General features: G+C 41.0%; 1 pseudogene; it reads right to left on the bottom strand.

Moving 5' to 3' along the window:
- Window positions 1–266: 266 nt before the first annotated feature.
- Window positions 267–11,958, bottom strand: LOC127482680 (vomeronasal type-2 receptor 116-like; annotated as a pseudogene).
- Window positions 11,959–12,582: the final 624 nt, after the last annotated feature.

Genomic DNA, 12,582 nt, shown 5'->3' with positions numbered 1-12,582 from the left:
GCCTTTCAGTGTATATATATATATATATATATATATATATATATACACATATATATACATATATATATACACACACACTAACATACATATATATATATATATATATATATATATATATAATAAACAAACCTTTTTTTTAACAGAGAAGTGAATGCTGTTCATAAGGTGGTTAAGCTGAATCAATTACTTTATAACTTGGAATGCAAAATCAGAGTTTTATCAATTTTGGTCTGAAATCCTAAATATGTGAACTAATGAACTAATCTTTAACAGCTATTTCCCTTGGAATCTACTGTATCCTTTAATCCTTTTAAAGAGTTCTTCTCAGGTCTGAAGAGAATAATGTAGCACTTGGGGACAAAGATGCAGCCCAGGAGCCCTGCACTGGAGGCCAAGATGGAGAAGACCTCCACAGCCACCATGACCTTCCTTTTAGTGCTGTGGTAGACAGGCAGGAAGGTCACCCAGACACTGCAGAAAACCAGCATGCTGAATGTCAGGAATTTGGCTTCATTGAACATGTCAGGCAGATTCCTGGCTAGGAAAGCCACAGTGAAGCTCGCCAGGGCCAAGGAACCCAGGTAACCCAGGACACAGTAGAAGGAAATGACTGAGCCCTTGTTGCACACCAGGATGATGTGGCCATGCTCAGAGTGTGCATCTGTGTCAATAAAGGGAGGAGAGGTCCCCAACCAGATGCCACCAAGAACAAGTTGGATCAGGGAGCAGATGGGAATAATGGAGTTAGGTACCCCTGGTATCAGCCAGTGTCTCATCCTTCTCCCTGGGGCAGTGACCTTGAAGGCCAGAACCACAATGATAGTTTTGGCCAGGACCATGGAAACAGCCATGGTGAACACCACTCCAAACGTGGTCTGCTGGAGGACACAGGTGGCTGTACTGGGACGACCAATGAACAGTAAGGAACAGAGGAAGCAGAAGATGAGGGCAATGAGCAGGATGTAGCTGAGACAACGATTGTTGGCCTTGACTATGGGAGTGTCTCGGTGCTTCACAAAGACACCAAGAACCACAGCAGTGAGGACAGAGAAGCACAGAGCTGTGCAGACCAGGGTCATTCCTAAGGGGTCATCATAAGCCAGGAAGGCCACAGCTTTCTGCAGGCAGCGGTCTCGCTCTGTGTTGGCATACTGCTGCTCTGGACACTTCACACATTGATCCATATCTGCCAAGACAGGAAAAATGCACCAGCCCAGCTTCAGCAGTGCTTAGTGTTATGTTCCCTGACTTCCACAAAACCACACCGAATAAGCTGTGGGAAGCATGTATCAGAATAATGTATAGGGAATGATTCCTGATTAATATCACTCATCTAAATTATGGCTAAGACACAACACTATTATTTATTTCTTCTTTATATTCATGAGATCTTATTTTTTCCCACAACAACAACAAAAGACCTACTGTCTCAGGACACTTTGTTGTAATCATCAAATGCCCTCTATTTTTATTTATATTTTTGACAGAATTAGTGAAAGAGAGACAGAGAGAAAGGTCATCCTTCTGTTAGTTCACTCGCCAAATGGCCACTACAGCCAGCACGCTGCACCGATCCAAAGACAGGGGCCAGGGGCTTCCTCCTGGTTTCCCATGCAGGTGCAGGGCCCAAGCACTTGGGCCATTCTCCGCTTCCTTCCCAGGCCACAGCAGAGAGCTGGACTGGAAGAGGAGCAACCAGGACAGAATCTGGCACCCAAACTGGGACTAGAACCCAGGGTACTGGTGCCACAGGTGGAGGATTAGCCTAGTGAGCTATGGCACTGGCACCAAATGCCCTATCTTATGCTGGTTAATTTATGACAGCATAAATCACTTCTCATGTTTCTGGAGACTCAATCATTCAAGACCAAGGATCCTGCTGCAGTGTCCAGGGTAGGGTATCTTACAGATGGCACCTTCTTGCTGTGTCCTCACAGCATACCACATCCTTGCATATAAATGCACTAAATCCTTCAATGAGGCTGGAACCTGTGACTTAGGACACCACTGAAGAAGACCCTGCAATGTACCATCTACTTCAAGGCAAAGTTTCAAAATTTGAAACACCTACCTATCTCATTTACTTATGTCTCTAAAAGCAATCTCTTGGATTCATTTTTGCAATACTGAAGCCCCTGATTGAGAAACCATCAGGAATATGACAATTTACAGAATATCAAGGACAGCCAGTGCTGTGGTGCAGCGGGTTAATGCCCTGGCCTGAAGTGCTGACATTCCATAGGGGCACCGGTTCAAAACCCAGCTGCTCCACTTCCAATCCAGCTCTCTGCTACAGCCTGAGTAAGCAGAAGATGGCCCAAGTCCTTGGGCCCTTGCCCCCACGTGGGAGACCCAGAAGAAGCTCCTGGCTCTTGGCTTTGGATCAGCACAGCTCTAGCCATTGTGGCCAATTGGGGAGTGAACCATCAAATGGCAGACCTCTCTCTCTCTCTCTCTGCCTCTCCTCTCTCTGTGTAACTCTGACTTGCAAATAAATAAATCTTTAAAAAGTAAATAAAAACAGAGTATCAAGGACAGAGATGACTATTAGTAGCTGATACCAGGTGGAGTATGTCCTCGCATCCTGGAATGAGTTATAATGAGAATATCTTGCAATGTAGATTGCAAATCATTGAATCAGGAGCTCATCTTTGGTAGTCCCCAAATCTTTCCAATATTGAGCCTCTCTAACTATGAGCATACTGTGTCCGCCTATGTTAGTCTTTTATTTTTCTCAATTATGTTCTGTAAATTTATGGTCAAGACTCTTACCTTTATTTCTAGCTATTTTTACTTGTAAGATGTTATAAATGCCCAAATTTTTCAATTTCAAATGCTTTATGGCCAGTATATAAAAATACAGTAAGTTTTGGGATGTTATCCTTATATCCAGTCACTGAATTAGTCAATTACTAAGCTTATTTATGTAGATTTTATATTTGTACAAAATATAATCTGAACATGATTTTTATTTCTTCTTTTCCAATTTTTTTCTCTTTTGAAAATATTCACTAGACAGGATATGCAGCATAATACGTAATCAGATGTCGTTAGGTTGAATGTTCTTATTTTATTGTTCCAACACTGCCTCAAAACTATGGTGTGATTATGCAAATACTCTTTATGAAGAAAATTCTGGCCTACTCATAATTTGGGAAGAATTGCTTTCTGTTATTTCTATAACATGCATGGATATTGATTTTATTATTTTTTGCCATCATTGGGATTTTTATTTCTTCCTTTGAGGTAATAGTGTATTGTTTTACATTGTGCAAAGCAACCAGCACTGTGATGTAGCAGGTAAAGCCACTACCTGCATTACTGGCATCCCATTTTGGTGCCAGTTCTAGTTCCCATTGATCCACTTCCAATCCAGCTCTCTGCTGTGGTCTGGGAAAGCAGTATAAGATGGGCAAGTCCTTGGGCCCCTGCATCCATGTGGGAGACCCAGAAGAAGCTCCTGGCTCTTGGCTTTGGATCAGCAGAGCTCCAGCCATTGTGGCCAACTGGGGAGTGAACTGCAGATGGAACACCTCTCACTTTCCTTCTCCCCTCTCCCCTCCCCCCTCTCCCTCCCCTCCTCTCCCCTCCTCTTACCCTCTCTCCTCTCTTCCCTCTCCCTCTCCCCTCTTCCATCCCCCCTCTCCCTCTCCTTCTCTCTCTGTGTAACTCTGACTTCCAAATAAATAAATAAATCTTTAAAAAAAAGAAGCAAAATGGCTATAAATTTCCTCTTTTAGGGGGTGGCGCCATGGTGCAGTAGGTTAATCCTCCACCTGTGGTGCCTGCATCCCATATGGGCACCAGTTCTAGTCTCAGCAGTTCCTCTTCCAATCCAGCTCTCTGCTATGGCCTGGGAAGGCAGTAGAAGATAGCCCGACTCCTTGGTTCCCCCTGCACCCATGTGAGAGATCAGGAAGAAGCACCTGGCTCCTGGCTCAAGATCACTGCAATTTCGGCTGTTGCAGCCATTTGGGGAGTGAATTAATGGAAGGCAGACCTTTCTCTCTGTCTCTCTCTTGCACTGTCTCTAACTCTACCTCTCAAATAAGTAAATAAAAATATTTAAAAAAAACTCCTCTTTTGAAATGACTTTGTAATACTGGGGAGCCAAAGTTAGACCATTTTCAAAGAATTCACTAAATTTTCCTTTTCTCTGAACAGAGCTTAGTAAATAATTGTTCCTTCTTTTATGAAGGTTTGATAAATCCCCCTCAAAAGAAGCTGTTGGAGATAATAAAAATGTATGGGGACTTTTTAAAAATGTTTCACTTAATGTTATTTATGCTTTGAGGATGGCTCTGACAAATCCTACTGACATGAGAATTTGTGAACTACACCTGAGGTTTCCAAAGTATTAACAAGAATCATTTATAATATATTTTCACTATGTTAACTTTTTTGGGAGATCTATATAGATGACCTACTTTCAGTCTTAGTATCTCTTATTTCCTGCATTGTTTCTTCTCCTTCTTCTTCTTCTTCTTCTTCTTCTTCTTCTTCTTCTTCTTCTTCTTCTTCCTCTTCTTCCTCTTCTTTTTCTTTTTCTTTTTTTGACAGGCAGAGTGGACAGTGAGAGAGAGAGAGAGAGAGAGAGAAAGAAAGGTCTTCCTTTGCCATTGGTTCACCCTCCAATGGCCGCCGCGGCCGCCGCACTGCAGACGGTTCAACGTGCTGATCCAAAGGCAGGAGCCAGATACTTATCCTGGTCTCCCATGGGGTGCAGGACCCAAGGACTTGGGCCATCCTCCACTGCACTTCCGGGCCACAACAGAGAGCTGGCCTGGAAGAGGGGCAACGGGGACAGAAACCGGCGCCCCGACCGGGACTAGAACCAGGTTTCCCGGCGCAGCAAAGTGGAGGATTAGCCTATTGAGTTATGGCACTGGCCCCTGCTTCTTCTTAATCAACTTTATTTGTTTTATACAAGAATCAAATTGCTTATCCTGTTTATGTTTGGATTTTATTTTTCTATATTTATCATTTCTTATGTTCTCTTTTGTGTTTAATTTAGTGTTCTTTTTCTGGCACTCGATAAGTTCTTAGAAATGATAAGTTCAGCTTTTAATATACATTATACATAAATATATAAAATCTAGAATTATAAATTTCTTTGGAATTATAAATTTCACTCTAACTGGACACCAGATTTAATAAACAGTGTTTCTAAATGGAAATATACAGCTATCTTGTTCATTCTATAACCCATGGGTAGTTTAGCAGTGTATTTATAATTTACAAGGCTACTGGAATTCAAGCTGGTGGATGATGCGCTCTCCATCATTGCATATGGAACACATATGAACTTATGCCCAATGTGTACACACAAAGTGCATTTACCTTATCAGTGATATGCAGACCATAACAGCAATATCCTACATTTCTAATAAACTGAGTTAATGCTACATCATTGTAATATTAAACAACACACCAATCACAAAATCAATCTTAGAAAATCCCCACTCTATATAAGTGACTTCATGTTCCAAGCATGTGTAAGGAAGGGTAGGCTAAGCTATGATGTTTAGGTTGGGTGTAACAGATGGATTTTCAACTTTAAAAAGAAATTATTTCAGTATAACACCATTAAATTCCATAATTCTGAAGCATTCCAAAGTGATAATTATGGAAAATCCAATATATAAATATTCAGTCCATTTCCCGTATCATCTCCCAACCTCATGCACATATTCTCTGTGTTTTACCAATTAAGCCTTTTTCTTAGGTTCTCTGCATGTTGTGTGAACTGGTAATTCTCCAAATTCAGCCACTTCTAATATTTCTACCGAGAATTTACTCCCCATTTAATTCATAATATTAATACTAACATCTATGGGATGAGATCCACAACATCACCTCAAAAAATGCAGAAACCACCACACCACGTAATACACCCTATAGACAAATCTGTTGTGCATACTTTCATTGCAGTCAATACTACTACTATGAATGCATATCTCTATTTTTTTTTCTTACCTGCGAACTAGAGAAGAGCATGAAATACAATCTCCTCACTTGGAATATGGTATATCATAAACATGTTTTACAGAGCAGTAATACATACCAGTAAATCAAGCACAACATTTATAAACACCTTCTCCACTGAAAAACAGTGCCAGGTCCTGGGAAAATAAGGACTTGTAGTATTTATGTCTTCAATGTGATCTAAACGTCATTTCACAGAAAATGAAAAGTAGATACATATGATACCTGTGTTCACTCCATGATGAAGATGGAATTAGGAGACTGAGTGGTGGTCAAGAGGAGTTTTATAAAGACACTAATGTCTGCTGTAAGTGTAAAATAATGCCTGAAAACACATATGTCACTGAGTGAATGTTTAAACTACTGGTGAAGGCACACATGTCCCACATTTAAGTAACCGGGTTTGATTCCCAGATATGGCTCCTGTTCCAGTTTCCTGTCATTGAGGACCCTGGAAGGCAGGGGTGAAGACTGAAGTGGTAGGGTTCCTAACACACACATGAGAGCTCTGGATTCAGTTCTCAGCTCCTGATTCCAGGAAAGGTCCAGCCCTGGCCACTGCAGACATTTTGGAACTGGACCAGAAGATAGGAGATTGGTTTATATCTGCCTGTCTCGTTCAAGGCCGATGCAGACTAACATAATAGGGTAAATATTTATAATAATAATTTCCTTATTAACTTAAAAGTGGAGATCCTTTTCTCTGCAGTGCTCCTGTAGGGCCTTTCCACTTCCTTGGATGGATGGGGGAGAATAAAGGAGAAATGAGGAATTTCTCCAAATAGGTACACTTACCTGTCTGATTGGAAATCTCATTCTCTTGGCATGGAGTACAGTCAAAACAACAGGCATCCATTCCCTCTTGAGGAGTCTTCCTGGATCCAGGGCTACAACTCACACTGCATATGGACTGGGGAGGCTGAGGACAATCAGATATGTGTTGGTCAGTACTGAGAGTACCACCCATTCTTCTACCAACTAGGGTGTTTTACAATACTGAAATCAAAATAAACTTAACTTGCACATACATCTACATCCAATTTTATGGACTGAATGCCATGTTTATTGTATGCTGTGAAATGTATGAGAACTGAGAAATATTATTGAACAGCTGTGTTCTCTTCACATCCAACAGAAATACAGTAAGAAAAATCTCTTAGTTGGGAAGGTGAGTTGTTAAATGGCATAAATAGCCATTTACTGTGCTATGAGTAAACAGAAACCTCCACAACATGATTAATCATTTGGGGCTAGTGATGTAGCATAGTAGGTTAAGCCTCCACCTGCAGCATCAGCATCCAATATGGGTGCCAGTTCACATCCTGCTACTCCTCTTCCAATTCAGCTCCTTGATAATGGCCTGGGAAAGCAGTGGAAGTTGGCCCAAGTCCTTGGGCCCCTGAACCTATGTGGGAAACCTGGAAGAACCTCCTGGTTCTTGCCTTCAAATAGACCCAGCTCTGGCCATTGTGGCCATTTGGGAAGCGAACCAGTGGATGGAAGACCTCCATCTGTCTCTCCCTCTTTCTATCTCTAACTCTGCTTCTCAAATAAATAAATCTTTTTAAAAGATATTTAAAAAATATCTTATTATTTTATTTACTAATCTTATTTATTTATTTGAAAGGCAGAGTTAGAGAGAGGCAGAGGCAGAGACAGGTCTTCCATCCACTGGTTCACTCCCCAGATGGCCGCAATGGCCGGAGCTATGCCGATCCAAAGCCAGGAGCCAGGAGCATCTTCCCAGTCTCGCACATGGGTGCAGGGGTCCAAGGACTTGGGACATCTTCTACTGCTTTCCCAGGCCATAACAGAGAGCTGGATCAGAAGTGGAGCAGCTGGGACACGAACCAGCACCCATATGGAATGCTGGCACTACAGATGGCAGCTTTCACCACTATGCCACAGCACTGGCCCCAATAAGTCATTTTTTTAAAGATTGGCTATTTATTAGTAGTGCAAAGAATTATTATTAGTTACAACACACCTGTTCAATTTTTGTGGCCCACTCTATCAAATCTTCATATAAAGACAGGTGTTGACCATGTGGAGCATATGGAGAAAACTTCCCTACTTTCACCTTAATTCCTACACCATCTGGGAAATTCCAATAGTTGAGAATGTCATACTCTCCATTCAATTTGTGTTCCTGATTGAAATTCACTGTGTCACCAGCAGGATTGTTAAGCTGGAGGTTCTTCAGAAAAGGGTGCAGCTAAAAGAGATGCATCATCTGATGATAAAGGGCATCCCAGGGTTCAGACACAAAGCCTAAATTACTGAAAGTCTCTTATCATCTGAAATGCCTTGCTGAAGATGTCAACATATTACAGGCACACAAGGGAGTAACCAAAATGAAAGGCCATGGAAAACTAATCATAATGTGTCTAAAATATCAGTAAGAATCAACAGAAAACTCCCAAACATGCACACCTACACAGTAAGGAGGCTGACTGCTCAGACAAATCTCAGCTGTTGAGTCAAACCCACACCCTTTTCCTACTGAAGTATCCAGAACATCAGTCTGCAAAGGAGGTTATCAGTGACTGAAGTTGCTGCTTAGTTACATTATATGATAAGATTCAACATGTTTTATGAACTTAAAGAACTAATCCTCTTCCTGTTGGGAGGGAAGTATAGTTATCTTTTTAGAACTCTATGAAATATCTGAAATCTGTTCTCTGAAAAATTTTAAAAAGAACTTCACAGGAAACCTCTAGATTTCTCCTATGGAAAGCAGTAGAAGGGCAGGCTGTTGAGGCCTTATATAAAACAAAGCATCAGCCCAGATTCACAATGCCTTTCTGCTTGCCCACTTGGCTCCATGCTCTTGAAAATCACTTAGACCCAAGTCTACATTTATGTCCTGGGCAATACATACAAGTCATATTCCCCAGTGCTTTTGGAGAAGGATTATAAATGATCTGGTTTGCTTAAAACATCTTGACAACAAGTGACAGTATGTAACATCCAATGGCAGAGCCATTACCTGCCAAGGAGGAAACACCAGTCCTTTTCCATTTCCTCCTGGTGACATTTCTACTTCTTGAAGAATCATCTCATGTATGGCATGAGCCACAGCATACACAGCATTGTATATATTGTAACTCTCTTCTGTCATGGTCATGTCAAAATGGTGCCAATGCAACCATTCCAAGGATGCACTGGGTGGACAGTTCTCCAAAGCTTTACAGTCAAGTTTAGAAATTGAGCAATTAAAATATGGCAGCCAGAAGTCAGCAAGGAAAGGGTCCTCTGGGTATCTGGATGGATTGGCTGTTCGGATAAAATCTGTGAAACCAGAAATTTCACCATGGTGATGTGAGAAAATGAGTGCCCATGGAATGAGTCAAGTAGGAAATGGTGATATCCCATTGTGAGGTGGTGACCCACACTTTCCACATCATTATATGTTCCCTCTTTCCAAAGGTCAGGCCTAAAAAAGATTCATTGTCACCAAAAATAATAACAACATTTGCTGATGATTTCATGATCTGCCAGTGATACAATGAGGTTCTTGAGTAATACAGCAACACAGTAACAGGGATCATTTTCAAAAAGGCTACAGAAACTCCATTCCTACACTTGATCTTAGCCAACTCCACTCTCAATTCTGAGAGAAGTTGCATACCTTTCTCATCATCTGAGATGGCCAGCCCCACCCATGTCCAACATAAATGAAGCATCAGAGACACCATGCCATGCACCAGAGTCATCTCCTTGGGAGCCATCTGAAAGAGGGAAGGAAACTTGCCATTTTCACACAGAATAGGATCAAAATGGCTGAAAGGTAGCTAAAGGGAAAATAAAATATGAAGCAACATGAGGGACAGGGTTTCCAAAAATCATAATCTCCGTTCTGACAGGCATTAATCAAAAGATGGTCAGAGGGGGCTAGTGCTGTGGTGCAGCGGGTTAATGCGCTGGCCTGAAGTGCCAACACATATGGGCGCTGGTTCAAGACTTGATTGCTCCACTTCCAATCCAGCTTTATGCTATGGCCCAGGATAGCAGCAGAAGATGGCCCATGTCCTTGGCCCCCTGCACTCACCAAGGAGATCAGAAGAAGCTCCTGGCTCCTAGCTTCAGATCTGTGCAGCTCTAGCCATTGCAGCCAATTGGGGAGTGAACCATTGGATGAAAGAAATTCTCTCTCTCTCTCTCTCTCTCTCTCTCTCTCTCATTCCCTGTCTCTCCCCTCTCTGTTTAACTCTGACTTGCAAATAAATAAGTCTTTTTAAAAAGCTGGTCATAACTCTTTAATTAACAATTATTCTTAGGTGTTTAAATTTAACTGAAACGTGATCCCTGTTAAATATAAGAGTCAGAATAAGAGAGGGAGGAGATGTACAATTTGGGGCATGCTCAATCAGACTTGCCCCAAATGGTGAAGTTAGAAATGTGCCAGGGGATTCCAATACAATCCCATCAAGGTGGCATGTACCAATGCCATCTCACTAGTTCAAGTGATCAGTTTCAGTTCACAAATCATCATAATGATAGGATTAAGAGTCAAAGGAATCACATAAACAGGACTAGTGTCTGCAAATACTAACTGTTAGATTTAAAAAGGAGAGAACCATGCAACACGGGAAGCAGGATACACAGCTGACTCAGAATGGTAGATGTCCTAAACAGCACTCTGGCCTCAGAATCAGCCCTTAAGGCATTCATATTTGGCTGAAGAGCCCATGAGAGTATTTCAGGCATGGAAAGCCAAGACACTCTGGCAAAAAAAAAAAATCTCTGCGAGTGAGATCCCAGTAGAAAGAATGGGCCATCAAAGAAGAAGGTACCTTTCTCTGAAGGGAGGAGAGAACTTTCACTTGACTATGATCTTGTCTAAATAATATCAGAGTCAGCAAACTCAAAAGGCTTCCATAGCCTTGGCAACTCATGACAAGAGCCTAGGGTGAATACTGATTCCATAAACAAGAGTGTCAATTTGTTAAGTCAAAAACAGGATTCACTGTGCACTTACTCCCCATGTAGGATTCTGTCCTTAATGTGTTGTACAATGTGAATTAATGGTGTAAATAGTACTCAAACAGTACTTTATACTTTGTGTTTCTGTGTGGGTGCAAACTGTTGAAATCTTTACTTAATATATACTAAATTGATCTTCTGTATATCAAGACAATTGATAATGAGTCTTGATGTGAATGGAATGGGAGAGGAAGTGGGAGATGGGAGGGTTGCAGGTGGGAGGGAAGTTATGGGGGGGGAGCCACTGTAATCCATAAGCTGTACTTTGGAAATTCATGCTTCTTAAATAACTGTAAGAAAAAAAAAACTGGTCATTGGAAAAAAAAGCAATCAATCATTTCTTTTTATTTTTCTTTTTTTTGGGGGGACATATTGGTTTTATTAACATTTATAGCTGAACTAAAGTTACATGATCAAAATGCAATAGAATTCTTTCATTGGCAATAATAAAGTTACATGATCAAAATGCAGTAGAATTCTTTCATTGGCAATAACTGGTTATATTGTATGATTTTTTTTAATTTAAAGATAAACCGTCATGTTCACAAATATTTTATTTTTTTCAGATTACACTGATACATTTATTTTTCAACTTTCATTTAACTAATAATTTCTTTTTCTAGTCATCCTCATTCCTTTAGAACATTCTAGGGAAGAATTAACAATGTAATAGTTCCAGGAAAAAACTCTGTCTTTTCTCTCTCTCTCTCTCTCTCTCTCTCTCTCTCTCTCTCTCTCTCTCCTGTATTTCAAAAACAAAATATGGCTTTTCCACCACTTTCCTGAGTATTTGCCCTTTGAGATTATATACTTTAACAGATGCTTAAATCCAGTCTCCTCCTCTCACCCTTCGAAGCACCAGAGATTGGCATCAGCCAAAAATAGCTCTCTCTCTCCTCATGACACCCCGCTCACCTGTGCAAACTTGTAGAGTCCCAGCAGTGTCCCAATTTGGGCAGAAGTTGCCCACATTGTCCCTGTCAGTACCGCTGCAGAACTGCTCTCTCTTCCCTAAGTGTAATTTGGGATGCTCTCAACCATCCCTGAGAGCCAAAGGAAGGGAGTCTGTAACATCCTTCGATTACTGTGTAGGACACTGAAGACATCATATCCCAGAGACACATTGGGTAGAAGATGTGGGCTCCTGTTGATCTCTTCAGTGGCGAGGACCAAAGCCAGAACATGCTGATAGTTCTTAGACTCCAACCTGCATACAGGGCACAGGAGTCCTTAGGGACAAGACTCCAATTGTGACTGGCCTCAAATCCAATTCAGTGACTGCTGTGGCCTGAAAGTTTCTAAGATTCTTTTCCAAATACATCATTTCTGAAGTTTTCAGTTTGGTATTTGCCTTTAACTGCATCTTTGCTTTTATGTGGTCTATTTCTATATTTCTTTATATTCTGAGGTGAGTACATTAAATGCCTGCAGGTTTAGGGGTATAATTCCATTTCTTTTTACTTGAATACCATTTATTTTACTGACTCTCAAATTTTAAAGAGCTCAGAAAATTAGTGACTATTATTCAGAATAATCATAAGGGGAGAATACAACTTTCCAAGGGGAAGAAAACAACAGCAACTACTTCTTATGTGCAACATTTTAAACAGA

This window comes from Oryctolagus cuniculus (genome assembly GCF_964237555.1).
Source record: "Oryctolagus cuniculus chromosome 16 unlocalized genomic scaffold, mOryCun1.1 SUPER_16_unloc_1, whole genome shotgun sequence".
Classification (NCBI taxonomy): Eukaryota; Metazoa; Chordata; class Mammalia; order Lagomorpha; family Leporidae; genus Oryctolagus; species Oryctolagus cuniculus.
This window is presented reverse-complemented; position numbering and strand designations above follow the sequence as displayed.